The 19,414-nt window shown below is 50.7% G+C and overlaps 1 protein-coding gene across 7 annotated transcripts in view; it reads left to right on the top strand.

Annotated features, from left to right (window-relative positions):
- Positions 1–19,414, top strand: part of ZNF644 (zinc finger protein 644) — a 1,204,777-nt gene that overhangs the window by 232,060 nt on the left and 953,303 nt on the right. For all 7 annotated transcript variants that reach the window (XM_069641773.1, XM_069641770.1, XM_069641775.1 and 4 more), the window contains exon 2: positions 9,790–9,838. The gene's annotated coding sequence lies outside the window, so the exon portion shown is untranslated. The remainder of the gene's footprint in view (positions 1–9,789; positions 9,839–19,414) is intronic.

The raw sequence follows: 19,414 nt of genomic DNA, 5'->3' as shown, positions 1-19,414 counted from the left end.
CAGCGTAACGCTCACCGTGCCAGCAGCAGCATCCAGCCTTCTGCCACGCCCGCCTCAAACCTGGAGCACCTAGAAAGAAGAAAAAGAAGCAAAGGTTAGCACAACAGTATTACCTGATTTCTTACCTGATTCCGGATTCATCGCATCTTCAAACCAGAGGTAAGACTTTGTTTTAAACGCGTCGCATCGCCAGCAGCAGCGCCACGCCAAACTCACCGTTCCACGCAGCATCTCTTCGATCCGGCGCTGTCCCCATCTTTACATCGCCGAATCCCGGCACCTAAGGGGGACAAGAAACAACAAGGTGAACAGACAGAGACAATCTCTTTAGCCGCCATATGCTTACCTGATTTTACCGCCGAAGGTATAATTCATCAGCATGCCACATCTTCTTATGCCGCACCTGTAAGATGAGGAGAAAGCAGCAAGTTTAACCCTTGGCATTATTTACCGGACAGTGTTGGGTAACAGACTTTTACCGGAGCGCTTTCAGCTGTAAATCTTCTTATTGGGTCCAAGCTGCAAGATAAAAGAGGAATTGGACAGGAGTGAATTCCAGACATTTTGAACTCTTACGAACTATATGCTTATGGCTCTTCGCCAGGATCTTTTGGAGTCAGGATTCGTCTACAACTCTTCCAATATCTTCAAGCCAGTGAAGTAACTGGTCATCAACGCGCCCCTGCGTGCTTCGCAGGATGGAGGGCGCATCCTTTAAGAATATAAGGTGAGATTGCTGAGAGGGCCCTTCAGAGGTGATTAGTGGGGAGGACAGTGGGGGTGCTATCACTTGAATCCACAAGTGGCTAAATCCATCTCTCCACTTGTAGGAGAATATTTCTACGGGCCAAGCAGACAAGATTAGGAGGGCATATCCAGTCAGTCATCGCTGCACTACGCATCACGTGGGTGGAGGCCGCAGCAGTCCGGGTCCGACCGACTCCCCTGTAGGAGCCAGGTGAGCGTAACATCGGTCCCGCCAGACTAATTCTCTGAGGGAGAAGGACCTTCGATGTTTACGATTTTCGGTGGAATAGAGTGCTAAGTCACTTTTTCGACAGAAGACCATGCTAGACACTTTTCCACCTCTAGACCATTCTAGGTCGTCTGTCTTGACTAGAGTAAAGTTTGAGTACTGCATGGAAAGGCTGGATAGGTTTGTTTCATGTTCAGAACAACCTATACCAAGAAGGCCATGGGATGAGTCCTTTTAACCCTAGAGCTAAATTCCCTAGGCTTTTTGACCCCTCTTTAGAAGAGGATATGTATAATTATGACCTTACTGAGGAAGACATTCCACCAGTTACTGTAGAGGAAAATACTTTCTCTAATGAAGAGGAACATGAGCCCATTGAGGGCTGGGGGAGGACCCAGATATGGGTGACCCTCAACCATGGCAGTCCCCAGACCCACAAGATACAGATATTCTGGCTTTGGACTCCCCTCAAACAACCCCTACAAGAAACCCCCCTCTCCAATTGATGATCAGTTGACGTTTAACGTAATGCTACGTAAGGCAGCTGAACACTTTAAAATTGCCACTGAAGAGGCAGCCCATGAAGCTGACTTTGTTGAAGATATACTCAGAGAAGCCACCAGCCAAGCTATCTCTCTCCTCAATTCAATTTGATTATAAAATGCCTGGCTCCCTCCTTAGCAACACCTGCTCTCACAAGAGGTGTAAACCCAAGAATTGAAAAACTTTTTCGCCCTTCTCCCTTGGACCCTCTATATATTAGGTAATTCCACCTCGGATTCTTTGGTAGTCACTACCGCAAGAAAAAGAGCAGGGGTCCCTTTGTCAACCGGCGAGGCACCCCCTGACAAAGAAGGGAAAAAGACTTTACGCCCTTGGGAAGAGGGTTACCACAGCAGCAGCGTACTTTATGCGTATTGCCAATAACGCCACTTTATTGGCCAGTTACGCCGATGCGCAATGGGCTTTAATACAAGGCCTACAGGAGGCTCCAGAATCTCTGCAAACCCGTCTCCTCACCACAGTCTGAGGGTCGGCAAGTTAACCAGATCATTTTAAAGAACACTTTGGGTTCTGCCGAAACTGCCAGTCGAGCCCTAGCTCAAGGTATACTCCTGAAAAGACACGCATGGCTTTGAAACTCTGGATTTAAACCTGCGATGCAAGCGTCGCTTATAAACAAACCTGTGGAGGAATCCAAATTGTTTGGGAAGGCGGTCGACGAGGCCCTAGAGACTGCAAAAAAGGAACACGACACCCTTAAGAGTCTGCACCAAATTCGTCGGACCCTCCATAAGATGAGGATTTGGAAAGCGAAGGTTTTTTCGTGGCCACCACTTCACTCGTCAACAATACTCTTCAGGGAACAACTGGAACTCTCCACAGGGAACCAACAATCACACCACCCCGTACCCCCAAAGCGGACAGCACCTTGGTAAAGGAAGGGGCAGGAACCCTACCCCCAGAGGTTCTCCAGCCTCAGGTTCCAAATGACCTGAGGATTCGGGTCCCCTCCCATGCCTCCCCGTTCGGGGGCCGGCTTACATCGTTCCTTCAGGCATGGGAGGGAATAACCACGGACCAGTGGGTGCTAAAAACCATAGCCCACAGGTACTGTGTAGAGTTCAACCGGTCCCCAAAATACAGACCTCCATGACAACGAAGATTAACACCAGAACATCTTTGCATACTTCTCCAGCATGGGGTCTGGCATGGATTCACATGCTCATGAATATTCCCCGTCGTCAGGCTGGGAATCCTCGGTAAAGAAAAAACCAGTATCAGTTTCGTTTCTGATCTGTCTTTCGTAGTAATAACCAATCACTGGTCTCTGCGTCATACTGACCACAGCCAATGACTGCCCTCTACCTAAGCACCGCCTCTGGCAGCCATCTTCAGATTTTTACCGCACGTTCATGTGTTGGGATCCTCGTGCTATTGCTCTCGAGCGTTAGTGCTTTTTTTCGCGCTTTTTCACAAAAAACTTCGATTCTTTCGGTCAAAAGAGCCTCAAGCTCCACCGATCCTACATCCGATCAACGGGGACCCGTGTCGGATTCATCTGTGCCCCTCAAGGGTGAAGATTTCGTCGAGCTACACTTCGGAGGACTCCAGAAGCTTCTCAGGCCCGGTCTCGGAGATGGCCCAGGAGAAGGGAAGCCCGACGCCCGGAAAGCTGTTCAGGGTCTGCCCTGGATGCCAGCTGCAGAACGTCTTCAAGGAGGACGAACACTCTTTCTGCCTTTACTGCCTTCATGAGGACAAGACGCACGTGGAGAAGGACTGTGCGTTTTGCGGCAACATGTCGGAACGGACCATGAAGGACCGCCATCAACGTCTCGCCAACTGGCTGGAGGGTAAGAGCCCGTCTGGCGAGAAGAAGAAGAAATCCGAGCGGTCTTCTAAGACCTTTGAGGGCGCCCCGGCGACGGGGGCCCAACATAAGGCCAAGCACCGCGAGTCCGCTGGCACCGGGAGCGCCGAACGGTCGGGCTCTATGGGCGCCAGGCAGGGCGCACCCTCCCCGGCACCATCAACCACGAGCCAACGCTCTGGGTCGGGTAAGAGGAAGGCCGAGCACCCGGCGAAGCTCCTGGAGAGGCCCCGGTCGAGCTCTAAGGCAGAGGAGGAGCGTGGCAGTGCCCCCTCCCTCAAGGATAAGGCGGTGAGCGCACCTAAGGTGGTGAAGGCCTTGATCCATCCGACCAAGCCCTCTATCGAAACGGTCGCGGCGGCCCTGGCTCAGCCTGTGGTGGCTACACCAGTGGTGGCGACCTCAGGGCCCAGAATCTCCCTGCCTCCGCGGAGGGAGTCTTCCTTTGTGCCCATCGATAGGACCCCCGTGAAACCCTCCGTGGGGAAGAAGGGGGGGGGCAGGGCGTCGTCGTAGATTCGGCCTCAACCTCAGAAGAGGAGCTGATCGAGGTCTTAAGCCACGGCCTAGGCGTGGAAGAAGGCCAGCCCGTCGGAATGGACCCCGACGCAGGTGACGACGACATCGTCGAGGATACCGACGGGGCCCCTGCTCGCCCGTCGGATTCCCCTCTGCCAGCGCCGCAAGACAACTCGGCGGCCATTTTGTTGGCCATACAGTCCTTATGCTCCGAGATAAGGACGAGGCTACCGTTACCGACGGAGGAACCTCTCCCGTCGGGGGATCCAGAACCGGGTCCTTCTGGTGTTCCCCCCACCAAGAGAAGAAGGATCCATCCACCACCTCCTTTTCAACCGTCGCGCCCCGTCCAGCCCTCCTCCCCGTCCACCCGAGGGGATGATACAGGGACTGACACGGCAGCGACGGGTACGGACGACGAGGCATACGACGAGGATTTTCCGTCGTCGCCTCCCACCAGGGCTTCTCCGCCCGACGAGATCGGATCTTTCCACTCCATGATCTCCAGGGCTTCCGAGCTTTTCCAACTCTGCCCTGAGGAGAAGAAAAAGGAAGGCTTCCTTTATCAGCGGCGCGAGGCCAAGAGGAAGACGGTCCTCGCAGTGCCTCTGTTGGACGACATTTGGGATGAGGGCCTTTCCCTCCTCAAGAACCCTTCCACGACGCCAGCTAGAAGAGACCGGTACGAGAAAAAGTACCGGGTCCCGGACACGGCCCCCCTATGCCTCCGGGCGCAGCCTACCCCGGACTCCGTCGTCTCCGCGGCAGCCAGGAAGAAAGCGGGGGGGGGGGGGTGCGGCCTCCACATCAACTTCCCCGCCGGACAGCGAGGGAAAGAAATTGGATGCTATGGGACGTAGAGTCATCTCGTCGGCAGCGACGACGATTAAAGCGGCCAACGCCTTGGCTATCGTGGCCCGCTACGACAGGGAGCTCTGGTACAAGATAGCTCCCCTGCTGGATTTTCTGCCGGACGACAAGAGGGCGGAGGCCCTTGAAATCCTGCAGGAAGGTGAGGTGGCGTCGGACCACGCCATCACCGTGGCGACGGACATCGCCGACACTGGGTTCCGCCAGCTGGGCAACGGCGTTTGCCTTCGACGTCGTGGATGGCTCAAAGCTACAGACTTTCGGCAGGACGTCCAGACCAGAGTCCTGGACATGCCCTTCGACGGGAACAACCTGTTTGGGAAGACAGTGGACGATTCCCTTCAGGCCATCAAGGCGGATACTGAGACGGCTAGGGCCCTTGGAGTCCTGCAGCAACGACGAACGCCCTTTCGGAGCGGCGGAGGCAAGGGCGCCTCCAAAGGTTCCGGCGGCGGTTTCGCTTCCTACCGTCAAGCGGCCCGCTCGTCGTCGCAAGAGGCCTACAGAGGACGAGGCAAGTCTAGCGGACCCCGCCGTCGTCGCCAAGGAGGTCAAGGCGGCAAGGCCGCGTCCAAGCAGGATTGAACCGGCCGTGGGGTCGGGCCCCCACCGAAGCACCCCGGTGGGAGGCCGGCTGGCGGGCTTCGTCAGCGTGTGGGAGTCCATCTCCACCGACCGTTGGGTGCTGGACGCCCTGGCCCGGGGCCACGCGCTCGAGTTTCAAAGAAGGTGCCCGCGCGTCCCCCCCGTGGCCAAGAAAGAACTTCACGTCCCTCAACTTCTCCTGGAGGTAAAGGCGATGCTCAGAAAGGGCGCCATCGAACTCGTCCCAAAGAGGCTTCGGGGCTCCGGAGTCTACTCGCGATACTTCCTCGTGAAGAAGAAGACGGGAGGATGGCGCCCCATCCTAGACCTGCGACGTCTGAACAAGTTCATCAAGGCGCAGAAGTTCCGGATGGTCACCCTCCAGCACGTCCTGGGTCAGCTGGAGGAAGGAGACTTCCTATCGTCGTTGGATTTGGAGGATGCCTACTTCCACATTCCCATCCTAAAGGGGCACCGAAAATTCCTCAGATTCGTGGTCCAAGGGCGTCATTACCAGTTCAAAGCCCTTCCCTTCGGACTACGGTCGGCACCCAGGGTATTCACCAAGTGCCTCGCACCGGTGGCGGCGCAGCTGCGCCGCGAGGGGATTCACGTCTACCCCTACCTGGACGACTGGCTCATCCGCGCCAAGACGAGGGAGCTCGCCGTGGTCCACACGGCAAGGACCGTCCAACTCCTCACGGACCTGGGATTCTCCGTGAACTACGCCAAATCCCACCTGGTGCCCGCGCAAGTCGCACTGTTTCTGGGAGCGAGGCTCGACACAGTGTCCCTTCTGGCCTCCCCGTCGGAGGAGAGGACCAGGACCATCTTGGGCAAGGTGCAACGGATGTTGGTGGCCGACGCGGCCAAGGTGAGGTCCATCAAGTCCCTCCTCGGGATGATGTCTTCCTGCATCTACCTCATTCCCATGTGCAGGCTCCGGATGCGCCCGTTGCAAGAATTCCTGGATGCGCGCTGGATCCAGACGACGGGCAGCTTCGAGGAAAGGATCAAGCTCGACGAGAGTTTCCGACGAGCGATACGGTGGTGGGGCACCCGCGCGCATCTGACGGCGGGCATGGACTTCCAGACCCCAGCCCACCAGGAGACTGTGACCACGGATGCCTCCCTGGAAGGGTGGGGAGCGCACACCGAAAATCTGCACGCAAGGGGACTCTGGCTCCCGACGGAGAAGTCCCTGCATATCAACGTCCTGGAGCTCCGTGCAGTGTTTTGGGCCCTCAGGTCCTTCCTTCCGTCCCTCAAGGGCAAGGTGGTGAGGATCTTCACCGACAACACCACCACCATGTTTTACATCAGGAAACAGGGCGGAACCAGGTCCCCAGCGCTGTCCAAGGAGGCGCAGGACCTGTGGCATTGGGCCGTCGCCCAAGGGATTTTTCTGGTGCCGTTTCATCTGGCAGGGATAAAAAACACCATCGCCGACTCACTCAGCAGGGAGCTGCGCTCGTGCCACGAGTGGGAGCTACGGCAGGATCTGGTGGATCGCCTCTTCCGACGGTGGGGCACACCCCAGATCGACCTGTTCGCGACGGCGACGAACACCAAGTGCCGGAGGTTCGCCAGCAGGTTTCCCCAGACGAGGAGCATGGGCGATGCTTTCTCGTTCCCCTGGGAGGGCCTGTTCCTCTACGCGTTCCCTCCCTTGCCTCTGCTAATCCGGCTCGTCAACCAGCTCAAGAGGTCACGGTGCAGGATGATCCTCGTCGCACCTGCGTGGCCGAGGCAGATATGGTTCCCGGACCTTCTGGACTTGTCAGCGTCCCCGCCGATCAAGCTGCCGGCGGACGCGGATCTACTCTCCAGGGAAGGAGGCGCCATCCTCCACCACGACCCGAAGTCGCTGAACTTGCAGGCCTGGCTCCTGCAGCGCTAGAGTTTGGAGGATACGACATACCGGCCGATTGCAGAGAGGTTCTTGCAAAGGCCAGGGCGTCCTCGACTCTTAAATGCTACGGACACAAATGGAAGAGGTTCTCTGTCTGGTGCCACGCACAGAAGATTAACCCTCTACGGATTACGGCTCCCCAAGTACTGCCGTACCTGCTGACGCTGGCCAAAGCTGGTCTGGCACACGCGTCCATCAAGATTCATCTTGCTGCGATCTCCCGATACACCAGAACCACGGGGCGGACGTCCTTGTGGTCTCATCGTCTGGTGAAAGAGTTCATGAAGGGACTGTTCAGATCGTTCCCGCCGGTGAAGGCTCCGGCCCCGGCGTGGGAGCTCAACGTGGTGCTGACCAAGCTCATGGGACCTCCGTTCGAGCCTCTACACTCGGCCCCGTTGAAGTTTCTATCGTGGAAAACAGCTTTTCTTGTGGCCATCACCTCCGCACGACGAGTGGGAGAGATCCAGGCCCTTTCCTGCAAGGCCCCGTACTTGACTTTCCACGACACGAGGGTAGTGCTCAGGACGCACCCCTCCTTCATGCCCAAGGTGCCGTCGGACTTCCATCTCAACGAACCCTTGGTGTTGCCTGTGTTCTTCCCGTCGCCTTCGTCGCCGGCTGAGAGGACTTTGCACTCGCTGGATGTGGCTAGAGCGCTGAAGTTCTACGTAGACCGCACAAAGTGTTTTCGGAAGACGTCACAACTCTTTGTGAACTTTGGACCTGTCAATCAGGGGAAGGCTCTCTCGAAGGCTTCCATTTCCAGATGGCTCTCCGGCTGTATCATGTACTGTCATCGGTTGGCAAACCGACCGCTGCCTGGCCGTCCGAGAGCCCATTCCACCAGAGCGATCGCAGCTACCACGGCGTTCCTATCTGGTGTGCCCCTGCTGGACATATGCAGGGCTGCTACGTGGAGGTCGAGGCACACCTTCACGAAATTCTACTGCGTCGACCGGGATTCCAGGGAGGAGTCCAGGGTCGGCCAAGCAGTGCTGCGCAACCTGTTCGCCTGAGGTGAGCCTGGTGAGGAGGTAAGATGCTTAATGTTGAGTTTATGTGATGCTTAATGTTGAGCCTTTGCCACCTCCCGTGGTTGTGCATGTGTGTACTGCTATGTATTCTTTATTCATGAGCATGTGAATCCATGCCAGACCCCATGCTGCAGAAGGAACAAGTTACTTACCTGTAACTGTTGTTCTCCAGCCTGGGTCTGGCATGGATTCACATGCGAACCCTCCCGCCTACCCCTCTGCGGCTCTTCACTTGGTCATACTGCCACTTCACGTGCTTCCAAATCTGAAGATGGCTGCCAGAGGCGGTGCTTAGGTAGAGGGCAGTCATTGGCTGTGGTCAGTATGACGCAGAGACCAGTGATTGGTTATTACTACGAAAGACAGATCAGAAACGAAACTGATACTGGTTTTTTCTTTACCGAGGATTCCCAGCCTGACGACGGGGAATATTCATGAGCATGTGAATCCATGCCAGACCCATGCTGGAGAACAACAGTTACAGGTAAGTAACTTGTTCCTTTTGCATTCGTCTTGGAAGGATTCCACCAGGTCACATTATCTGAGTATGTGGCTTGGGGTTCTGTCACTGGCCCCTTGAGAAGCACAAGAGGCCTTTATCTGCTTCACTGGACGATGTCCTCTTTTATTTCCAATCTGACCGCTTCAGGAAATTAGCCTGAACTTGTAGAATGCATTTTTCGGTGCTTGGCTCCTATCTAAAATCAGACGATCCATATCTCTTGATCGCAAAACCCGGTAGTAAAGTGGTACTTCGATGGTCTTTGCCATCTGTTTTCAACAGTCAAGCCTCCACACCCCAAATGCAGCATTTGAAATTGAGGGTAGCTAGGATCAATTTAGCGCCTGCTTGTAGTCGGGAAGAGCCTGGTAAGCTTGTAACCAACAGCTACCAGGAGCTACTTTTGGCTCCCCAAGCCAACTGATGCCGAACAAACACCTATTTAAATTTAGGTCTGTGCAATCTATAAATGTACATCAGGACACATCTATATAACATGTAAAGCGTATGTGATCATAAATGGTGGACTATTGGACGTTTGCTTCCTGTGTAAAAGTTAGATTTGCGGAAGGCAATGTACTAACTCATTGCACTCAGATGCCAGTTTCTGTCAAGCCCTATTGCATCTCCTCTCTATGTTCTGATGCTTGAGAATCTCCCATAAATCTGGAGGAAATGACGGCTAAACTTTGACCCTAGTCCGGTTATCTCCATACTCTACCTTCAGAGTCCACCGTAGGCTTGATTTTAAAATGTATCGTCATGTACTTGCAATATTTGGACTAGACATTGACTAGTGATAATTTGACTATTAGCAAGTATTAAATGGTATGCTGTCTGTATGTATAGAATTTAGGTGGAAAGTGGCTTTTTATTGGCTGGGTAGTAGCTACACCTTGACGTTTTTATCCCTGCCCCAGACTATTTCTATTTATCTGTTTTCCTAATGTCGTATTTGTTCATGTAACTGTGCTCAAATAGGTATTCAAACATGTATTTTTCTTCACTTCACAGGACTGAAATTGCTAATCTGAACAACCTGTTAATTTACAAAAAAACAAATGTAAGTATGCTTATTTTTCAGAAACGTTTGGGGGGGGCAGGGGGACTTCTGATTTCTTAAATTAAGTTGAAGTGGAAATGTACTGCTTGTTTGAGAGCTGCATGGAACTTTGTGCCATCGGGACATGGTAAAGCCCTGAATGTTCAATGTCTGGGAGTATGGCTTTAGATGTTTTTGTTTAATATCTTTATTTACTTTCCCCAAACAAGTAACATGAACAACCATTCCCAGGCCTCCCTGCCCTGCATACCATTCCAGCTCTGCTCTTGCCAGATGTCTGCTAGGTCCCTTCCCTTGGCTCGTACCCATCCATTGACTTGGTCTTGCCTCTTGGCGGGCAGCAATCTTGCTTGTTAGACCCTTCCTAAGACATAGATTCAATGCGTGATTTAAAGGGCAGGTTGTCAGGGAAGTTTGTAAATCGTTCAGAAGCAAGCTCCATGCAAATCCCTTGTCCTCCCTCTCATCTCTCCTCCCCATTTCTTGCATTATCCACTGTTCTGCGGCTACCCATTGTTGCGCATCAGCCAGCCATTGTGCGAACACTGGGCCCTGCACACTTTTCCAAGCTATTGCCAACCTACCTTTTGCCAACAGCAGTAAAAAAAATCACCCAGCACCCTCCTTGTGTATACTTTGCATGTCCCATACTATCCCGCCACCCTCCGTTATCTCGGGGCTGTAGCTGTCTCCTAGTCTTAGCTTTGTGCAGGTCCTTTTCCATGCCTGCCTCACCACCTTACTCAGACGGGAACCTTCTGCCTCTTTAGTTTCCCACCATAACCGTTCCATCCCTGTGAAATGCCTCTTCCCCCAGCAGCTGTTGGTCCAGACCTCCTCCTCCTCCGATCTCCCATCTGGTGGCATGCTGTAATTGCGCTGCCAAGAAATATAGCTGTCTGGGAGGACCAGACCACCATCCTGATATCTCCTGCGTAATCCGGCTAACAAGGCCCTCTGCGCATACCCGTCCCACTGGTCTGTGATTTTGCTGTCTAGCATCTTAAAGATTGGGGCCCTGGCCATGGGAGGGATATTTTCAAATGGGTAGAGCAATCTGGAGAGTATCAGCATCTTGTGAATCGCTATTTTTCCCATTAGGGACAGGGGTAGTCTATTGCAGGAAGAGGGTATCTGCAGTGGAATGATGAATCTGGACACCCAGATAGCGGAAGGATTCATCCTCCCAGTGCAACTCGACCTCTGGCAGGTCATGCAATGACCTACCCTGCGGAGAGCCCTTGGGGAACACCAGTGATTTTTCTACGTTCCCTTGGAATCCTGTGTAAACCTCCATGTTCTGTAACACCTCGATTATGTAAAGGATATGTACTCTAGGGATGTTCACATAAAACAAGACAACCTCTGCGTATAAAGAGGTAAGTTGCTGACCTCCTACCCCGATTCCTGTGTCGTGAAAGATCTGTGCCATAGGCTCTAGTGCTAGGGCAAATAGAATGGGCGACAGCTGGCAGCCTTGCCGCGTACTCACCAGTTGCCAACTACGCTCCCAAGCGATTCCATTGCCCATCTAATTTCGTCTTCTGTTAAGGGTTCTACTAGTGTGGCAACTGCTTCCTCACTCAGCTGCTGAAGGGAGGCCTGGTCTAGCACCTCAGTCTCTGGTATGCCCCTGTCATTTACCCTTTATATAGCTGTTCATAATCTCTCTGGAACACAGCGTTAATGTCTTCCTGTGTAGTGGCCAGGGCCCCATTCTCCTTTTCCAGCTGGGTAGTTAAGCTCTGGTGTCGATCCCGACTGAGGCGCCAGGCCAAAAGCTGGCCTACCTACCCATTTCTCCCAACCAATGAATCCTCAACAGGTCTGCAGAGGCGCCCTGCCCCGCATGACAACCCCTTTGCCATATCTCCCTCAAGTACCCAATGCTGTCCTCCAAAATTTTAAAGGAGGGCGATCATGCTGACCGAACCCCATGCGTGACGGCTATATATTTGCCCTTCATTCCCACCTTAAACACCTCCAATATCACCCCGATAGTCACTGACTGAGCCTTCATTGACCTCAAAATAGTCCCCTATAGCATGCCTGAGCTATTCTGCATATGCCAGATCAGTCAATGCTTTGGCTCGTAACCGCAAGGTGGGTGATGCCTCGCTCCTCCATTCCATTGTGGCTTTTAAGGGGGGCATGGTCCAAACTTCTCCCTCCTCACGAATATGTAATTGAGTATGTACTTTCTTTTCTTTTTTTTCTTTTTTTTTTCTAATTTATGGCTATCAAAACCTTTACAAATGTTATCACATCCATACAACAAAACAATCGTCATTAAAAAGAAAGACTTCAATTTTGACAGATCCTTCCCGGGAGGCTCGGACCTTTTCTATTTAATAAAATCACAATGTCCATTTCACTTATTCACAACCCCCTTGCGTCTTATTGCATCTGCTACTTTTGTGTCTCAGTTTGTGCTACCCTCCTAAGAGGTCCCACCCCCTACCCTTCCATTGAGCCTGGAGTGAGTGAGGAGTTTCAAGGCCTTCTATATATCAACCGCTGCTGCTGTACTGTACTTCTTGGCCTGAGATCATTCTGTTCCAAATGTGGTCTGCTAGAATGGCATCCTCTCTATGGACCAAACTTGGATAACCATAAGAGCCATGTTCCTTCACATTCCATTAATATATGATGAAGCGACTGAGATTATGGAATGGCACAGGTTTTACATAGCTTACTCGCTTGGTCGCCTGTCAGGAGATTTAGTCTTACCCTTAGGAAATTGTTCCTTATCCTTTGGTCAGGGGTATTTTACCAGATAACGAGGCAGATGGCCTTGCTTTTTTTCTGCTGCCAAGAATGACTTGGTTGGAGTCTAGCTTCGTTCCTTGGCTATGGTCTCTATCCAATCCAGATTTTCAAGGTCCTGTTTCACCTTAAAGGGGTTGGTTATTAGAGTTTCTATGTCTAGAATTGTCTTTGCTAGGATTGTTTTTACCTTTACTTCTAGACCTGCCAGTATACAGGACTTTGAGTTGGATAGATGTTCTTTTATATCTTCAAACCGGGAGCCCGGCCTTGGACTCACTAGCTATCTGGTGGGTGTTACCAATTTCCACTCAGCCATACAATTTAAGCCCAACTCAAACCGCACATTCCACCCCGGGCTGCTCATCGGTAGATTGAATGCCTCCTTCCAAATTCTGCCCTCTATCTTTGCCCAGTTTGAGTTCCACAGATGGGTTTTGGTCTCTATGCCATAGAGGATAATGGGTACTATTTCAGCTTGATAGTACTTTAGCATGGGCACAATGGAGAATTTACAGTACCTACTCAGGATTTTCTTCATATGTGGTATTGGGGTCTGTACTTTATTTGAGCTATCAGTCTCTGACTTGTGTACTGCCAGGCTTGAGTAGATCTTATATCCTAGTTACGTCAATTCATCTACTCGCGGAATGGTTTGACCGCTCAGAGAGCACTTCCCAAAATTATTTTTTTTGTTTGGGCTCCTGAACACTAAGATCCTAGATTTTGAGGGGTTTACCTCAAGCCCATTGGTATTGGCGTAGATACCAAATCTTGTCAGGAGTCTTTGCAGGCCTATGGCGGACCCGTCTAGCAGGACAATATCGTCCGCATAGGCCAACCAAAAGATATTTTCCCCATTCCAAATCCTCCTCCAGATCAGAAAGAAATGGATTGAAAAATAAGGGTGCTCCAAGACACCCCTGTCTTACCCCCTTCTCCACTTCCACTGAGTCGGACAGGTTCCCTTTGTCGTCTAGTCTCACCCACACCGAGGTGTTATATGTTGCTCCATTAACATGGCTAACAGATGATCTGGAGCACCCTTTGCCTTCAGCTTGGCCCATAGTTTGGATCTATCAATCTGATCAAAAGCCTTAGAAAGGTCAATCCATGCGCCATAAAATGGCTGACCTCCCTTCAACCTCAATGATTCGCTCACCAGATTCAGTGTCCACCCATTCAGTGTAGTCGAGCCCACGCCTAAAACCTGTCTGGAAGCGGGATAATGCTCTGACCTGGTCCACCCAAACTGTGAGTTCTTTAACCATCCGCTTCATAAAGAGCTTGCTCTCTATGTCCAAAAGGACGATAGGACGATAGTTTACCGGATCAGTCCTATGGCCCTCCCTACCCCCCTTTAAAGAATGGGATTGCCAGGGCTAGGGTTTTCTAGGATGGAGGGAATTGTTTAACCCTTAGGATCTCTTCAAACAGTTGCAGCAGGATCCATTGCCAGAATTCTGGTTTGTTTTTGAGAACCTGGTAAGTGAGGCCACTAGGACTGGCAGCCTTGGAAGAGGAAGACTTGCAAATTATATCAACAATTTCTTCCTGATTCAAGGATACCTTCGCCTCACTAGCTGATGGCATAATTATCTCACCCTCCCTAGGATTCCTGAAGATGCTGGAAAGATGTTCTACTCATTTATGTTCCGGCACTAGATTACATAAAGAGCTGTCTGAATGCGAATCAAGCTAGCTCATAACTAACCAGAAGCTTCTCGAGTTTGTTTCTGATAGAAGCTTTAGCATCTGTTCCCCGTCCATTTGCAGGTGTGCCATTCTATGGTTTTTCGACCAGCGCCTATAGTTGTTAAACTTTTGATTTCTTTTATGTATATAACTGTGTTCAGGGGGTGCGATTTTAGCCTCTGAAGCTCTCCTCTCACAGCTTGCTTTTTGGCTCTTGATTCTTCATCAAACCCATGTAGGTGTTTCTGCTTAGCTCCCATGGATGGCATTGCGGGAGGAACTGTTGACCAAATAAAGTTAACATAGCTATCTGGACGACAATGATCTTCTAAAATGGAACATGGCACTTCCTTTAGCGCTCTATTTAGTTTCAACCCTCCAAGGCCATACTTTACTAGCTGGATTCTTCCTTTTTCCCCATTAACTCCTGTTTATGGACCACCTGGGTGGCCGTCAAAAGATCTGGAAATGACAGCTCTAACCGGGCGTGATCGCTCCTCCCTTCCTGTTTCATCTCTAGGGTGGATTCTAAGGAAAAGAAACCCAGGCTAACAAAAATATAGTCAAACGTTGATGTGGAGTTACCCCATCTCCAGGTTACAGAGGGCCCCTCATCCCCCTCCGAGGTGCCATTTAGCATTCTTAGATCCCATGAGCTCAAAGTCCATCCCTTTTTGACCTCTTGTTGCCAGCTGCCTTGACCCAGATTCCTTTTTTGCCTTTGCTCTCTGTGCACAATCTGCATTGAGGTCCCCCGCTACCAATATGTTGGCTCTACCCATTTAATGTTTTACCGTTGTCATCAGAGTGTTCAGAATGGCCAAAAATGTCACTAGCGTGGAGGACTTGGGCTTATTCATACTACAGTTGGATTTGAAATATCAAGGTTAAGGTGGAATTTGCATGCCATAATGCCCAGCTCATTTTTAAATAAAGGAGTGATTGCCTTAATTGAGCTATTTTTAAATGCTATTAGGAGTCCTCCAGCCGGTCTACCTAGGGCTTTCTGGCTTGCTGGTAAAGAGTGAACTGTGAAACCCTCGCTTTCTATAGGGTTCACCTGCCAGGTCTCCTGAAAAACCAGAATCTCCATCTTCCCTAATAAGTAATATCTGGTTTATTTCGATCTGAATGTACTTGAGCCCTGTGTATTCCAGTTTACCACATGTAAACCGTCCTGTCGCTGCGGTCCCAATCCTATTTTTGTCAGAACTTGTCTTAGGATTTCTGGGATTGTGGTTAACAATTTTTCTTCCAAGTTTTCTCACAATTTTGAATGGCTTTCTTTCTGCTGCCCAGATGGGCCTCTTTCTTGACTGTGCAAGCTATTTTTGTCTAAGACCTGCTGCTTACATAATGTAGCTGAGGATTACCCAAAGGGCTCTTTGGCCACTACGAGACCTTGTTGTTCAAGAGCACCTGTGGCTTTTAGGATTGCTTGCTGGGCATTTATTGTGCTTAGTCCTAGCTCCACCACGAGTCAATTTTTACAGTCTGGAAATTTCACATATTCCAGATCTTAAGAAGCAAATGGAAATAGACTTCTCATTTTCTCAAACGGGGATAAAATCACAGATCTGCTGAGGGACTTGTAGTGATTGATCTTTTTTTGTTGCTTTCAGCGAGAGTCTGGGGACTTCAAAGCCTGTTATCTCTTCCTCTGTACTCTCCTCCCTCGTCTGGGGTCTCTCTTGGGAGGGGATGGACAGGTCCTGGGTGAGCATTAGCTCCTTCGATTTCCCAGTCCCATTCCAAATACCCTGGATGGTCACCCAGGACCATCGATGGTACAAGGCCGGTGTTTGGTTGAATTGCTAAAGTGCACTTATTAGCACTCTTGCCTAATATCTGAAAGATTGGCGCTAATTTAAATGTTGTCCCTTGAGCGTTGTTAATTACTTGCTGCGCCCCCAAACTGTGTTTTGGGGGTTGTTTTTTGAGAAAAATCGGCACCAATTTCAATTTTTTTTTTCCAGCCTGGCCCAATGTGTTTTGATGAATAGTCGTAGCTTTCACCTGCTGAACTTTGTCGGTGGCTTCCCCATCTTTTCTCTTCATATTGCAAATGCTTCTTTAATCCTCTTGCAGATTTCTTTTCTTCTGGAGGGTCTGTCTGTAGTACAATGCTCACACTTTTTTGGCCAGTCTTGTAGCGTTTCCATAGGGGTATGCTTCTTTCTTTCCTGGGATTGCCCCTTCCCTACATTCTCATTTGTGATTGAATCAGTGGCTTTTGATGACACCATCGACGCCATACTGATTTTACCTGCTCTTGTTTCTGGGTGCTCTTGTGGAAGTGGAAATGAGATGTTACTCATGAGGTTTTGTATTCTTGTCTTTTTAGTTTTTTTTGATTTCTGATTTTTTTTTTTTTTCTTTTTTTTTTGACATTTTCCCTGGATTCATTTTTGATTGTGGCTGAGTCCAGTTCGGAGTTATTTTCCCACGTTTTTTCTTTTTCATTTTCCTCCTTCTCCTATGATTTTGTTCGCTTGCCGCTATCCATACTGGATCCTCCGCAGCTCCATTCTCCGGTTCCCCTCCGGTGTTTTCCTTTGTCATGGGATCTGCTTCCCCATGCACTTCTGCTTGTCCTTCAATCACATGGGCCAGTCTCCTAAATTCTTCCAGGGTGGATTCTGACAATGGAGTATCGTCAAAAATCCCTGCATTCTCTGGTGTATCACTTGCCTCTTTCTCCCGAGATGATGGGGGGGGCGGCGCTATTTGCCAGAAACGTGATAATTCACTTAACTGGCTTTTTATTGATTCATCTCCTTCTTTGTTTTCTGACAGTGCCTTTTGTATAGCTGAGATATCCAAGCCCTGCTTTGCCACTTCAGTTTGAATGTTGCTTAGGGCTTGGGTAATAGAGCAAGTTAATACGTTCTTAAGTCCCACCAGTGATAAATCGCTTTTGGCCACTTCGTTTGTAAGCTCAAGAAGAATTCCAGCTTGCGATTGCACTTCATCCTTTAGCAACTCAAAGACTGACACTAAAGAGTTCAAAACAAAAGTTTAGTGCCTTTAGGGTGGTGTCATCTGACTGATGGGTTGTACTACTTTCCAGCTCTTGTTCTGGCAGTGAGCCTTCCTCTTCTAAGTCCACTTTTTGCCTCGGCCCCCCTCTCCAGGCCTCAAATACGGGGATTTCACAGTCTGTTACCTCCTGAGCTGTTGATGCAATACTTCGTTCTCGTGTTGAGCTTGATGCCAGAGGCTCCTCGCCCAACAATGTCAGAGTTTTCTGTCCCCGGCTTACCACTGCTGCTTCGTCTGCATCATTCATGCTTTTATGCCGTTTCTTCCCAAAGTACTCCTTGATTTTTCTTTGTTCTTGGTGGTGACCGTATATTCTAGGCCACGTTTCCATTGATTCACAAGTTCCAAGTGGTTGGTGGTTTCTTCTTCTTCTTCTTCTCCTGTCCCAAGATGGATCGGGGGGCCGTGAACTTTGGCTACAGTTACCCCAAGCGGGATTGGTTGCGAAGGTCCTGCCACGGCCAGAGGGTTTCCCCAGCACTGTAGAGTGCACCATAGGCTCCAAGGAGGAGACGTCCCATTCTGGTGCTCTTGATAGTTCCAAAATTGCTGTGCTAGGGAGCTTCATTCTTGGAGACTTGTGTTTAGCCCATTTTATAGTGCGCCTATAAGGCTAGGGAGTATCTGGGGGTATGCCTCCCTTACAGATTCCACTGGTTGCCCAGATGCTCTAATGTTGAGACCTACTTTCCCTTGCCCCAGACTAACCTCTTGTAGATGTGGAAGATCCAATGGTGGGAATTACCCAGTGGGCCCAATGAATCTTTACTTGCTTCTTTCTGGCTGGGAGTGAAATCTAGGTGTGTTGAAACATCTTATCAACTGGCACCAGCTGACTTAGCCCTTTTATAGCATTCTATACGTTCCATACATAGTGCTTACCAGGGCTGCGCTCATGCCTGAACGACCATCTCCCTTCTACGTCCCGTTCCTGGTTCCTCTGAGCTGGCTCCGGCTGCACTCGGGATATTTGTTGGTCCTGGGCCGGCGTCCTGTAGTGACGGTCCTTGGCTAAGCCAATCCGGTGTCCGGGCAGCACAAACAGCAAAGAACAGCAGTTCCAGTCCTCCGCCCTTCTCTCCTCGACGGGCTTCTCGCCGCAAGGGCTGGCGGTTCCTGTTTTTACCCGCACTTCGTGATGGGCATGTCCCGCCCATGCTGTAGAGTTAAAGGGGCCGTGTGAGGTTTGCTGTTTTGGCTCTGCAGCTTTCAGCAGGCACGATGTGCAGCTCTGCTCTCTCCAACACGGCACACCACTGTAGGCATTGAATAAATATCTAGTTGTTTTGCGTGGCACAGCACACAGCAAAAAACAGCAGTTCCAGTCCTCCGCCCTTTTCTCCTCGACGGGCTTGTATGTAGTACCATTCAGGTGGGAATAGAAGGAATGGCCCCTTTCATCTCTTTGCAGCTCGTGCCAGAGATCGACCATGTCCAGATCGATAGCGTGCATCCCAGGGATTTAGAGGCAATCGGCTTGTTACGTTCCTTGTTGTCTGACCTATCAATTGCATTTGAAGTACACAGTTGAAATCCCCTTCCTAATGTATGTGCCCCTCCATCATGCCAACTACCCCGGGAAAGTAAGTATCGTTATTGGGTGCATATGAGTTTGTCAGACACATTGCCCGTCTAGCAGCCCCAGCAGAATAAGAGTCCTGCCTTCAATGTCGTGCTGAACCTTTGTTACCTGAAAGGGGAACCACTCTCGCTATCCAAGTCAATACCCCTCTAGAGAAGGTTGTACCATGCCCCTCGCCTCTTCTCCAGCTGGCCTTCCACCTACTTGAGTTCTACCCTATTGAGGTGTTTCTTGGAGCATTGCAACCTGTCCCCACTCCCCCCCCCTGCCAAACACCCCATCTCTTTATAAACCCCATTACTTCCCTACGCTTGCCTGGTCGCCCCAATCCTCATATTCCAAGTGAGACTCATCAATGAATCCATGGTTCCTATTGTGGACCCGCCTCCTCTCCCCATCACACCTTGTTGTCCTGCGTGTCATTTGTCTGGTTTCCCAAGCTGGACTCTGCCCCTGGACCAGCTGCCCTCTGCCTTCCACCCTTTCCATGC

This window comes from Ambystoma mexicanum, chromosome 1q (assembly GCF_040938575.1).
Source record: "Ambystoma mexicanum isolate Mex_15411 chromosome 1q, UKY_AmexF1_1, whole genome shotgun sequence".
Lineage (NCBI taxonomy): Eukaryota > Metazoa > Chordata > Amphibia > Caudata > Ambystomatidae > Ambystoma > Ambystoma mexicanum.
The sequence above is the reverse complement of the archived record's forward strand: the minus strand, read 5'-3'. Positions and strand labels throughout refer to the sequence as shown.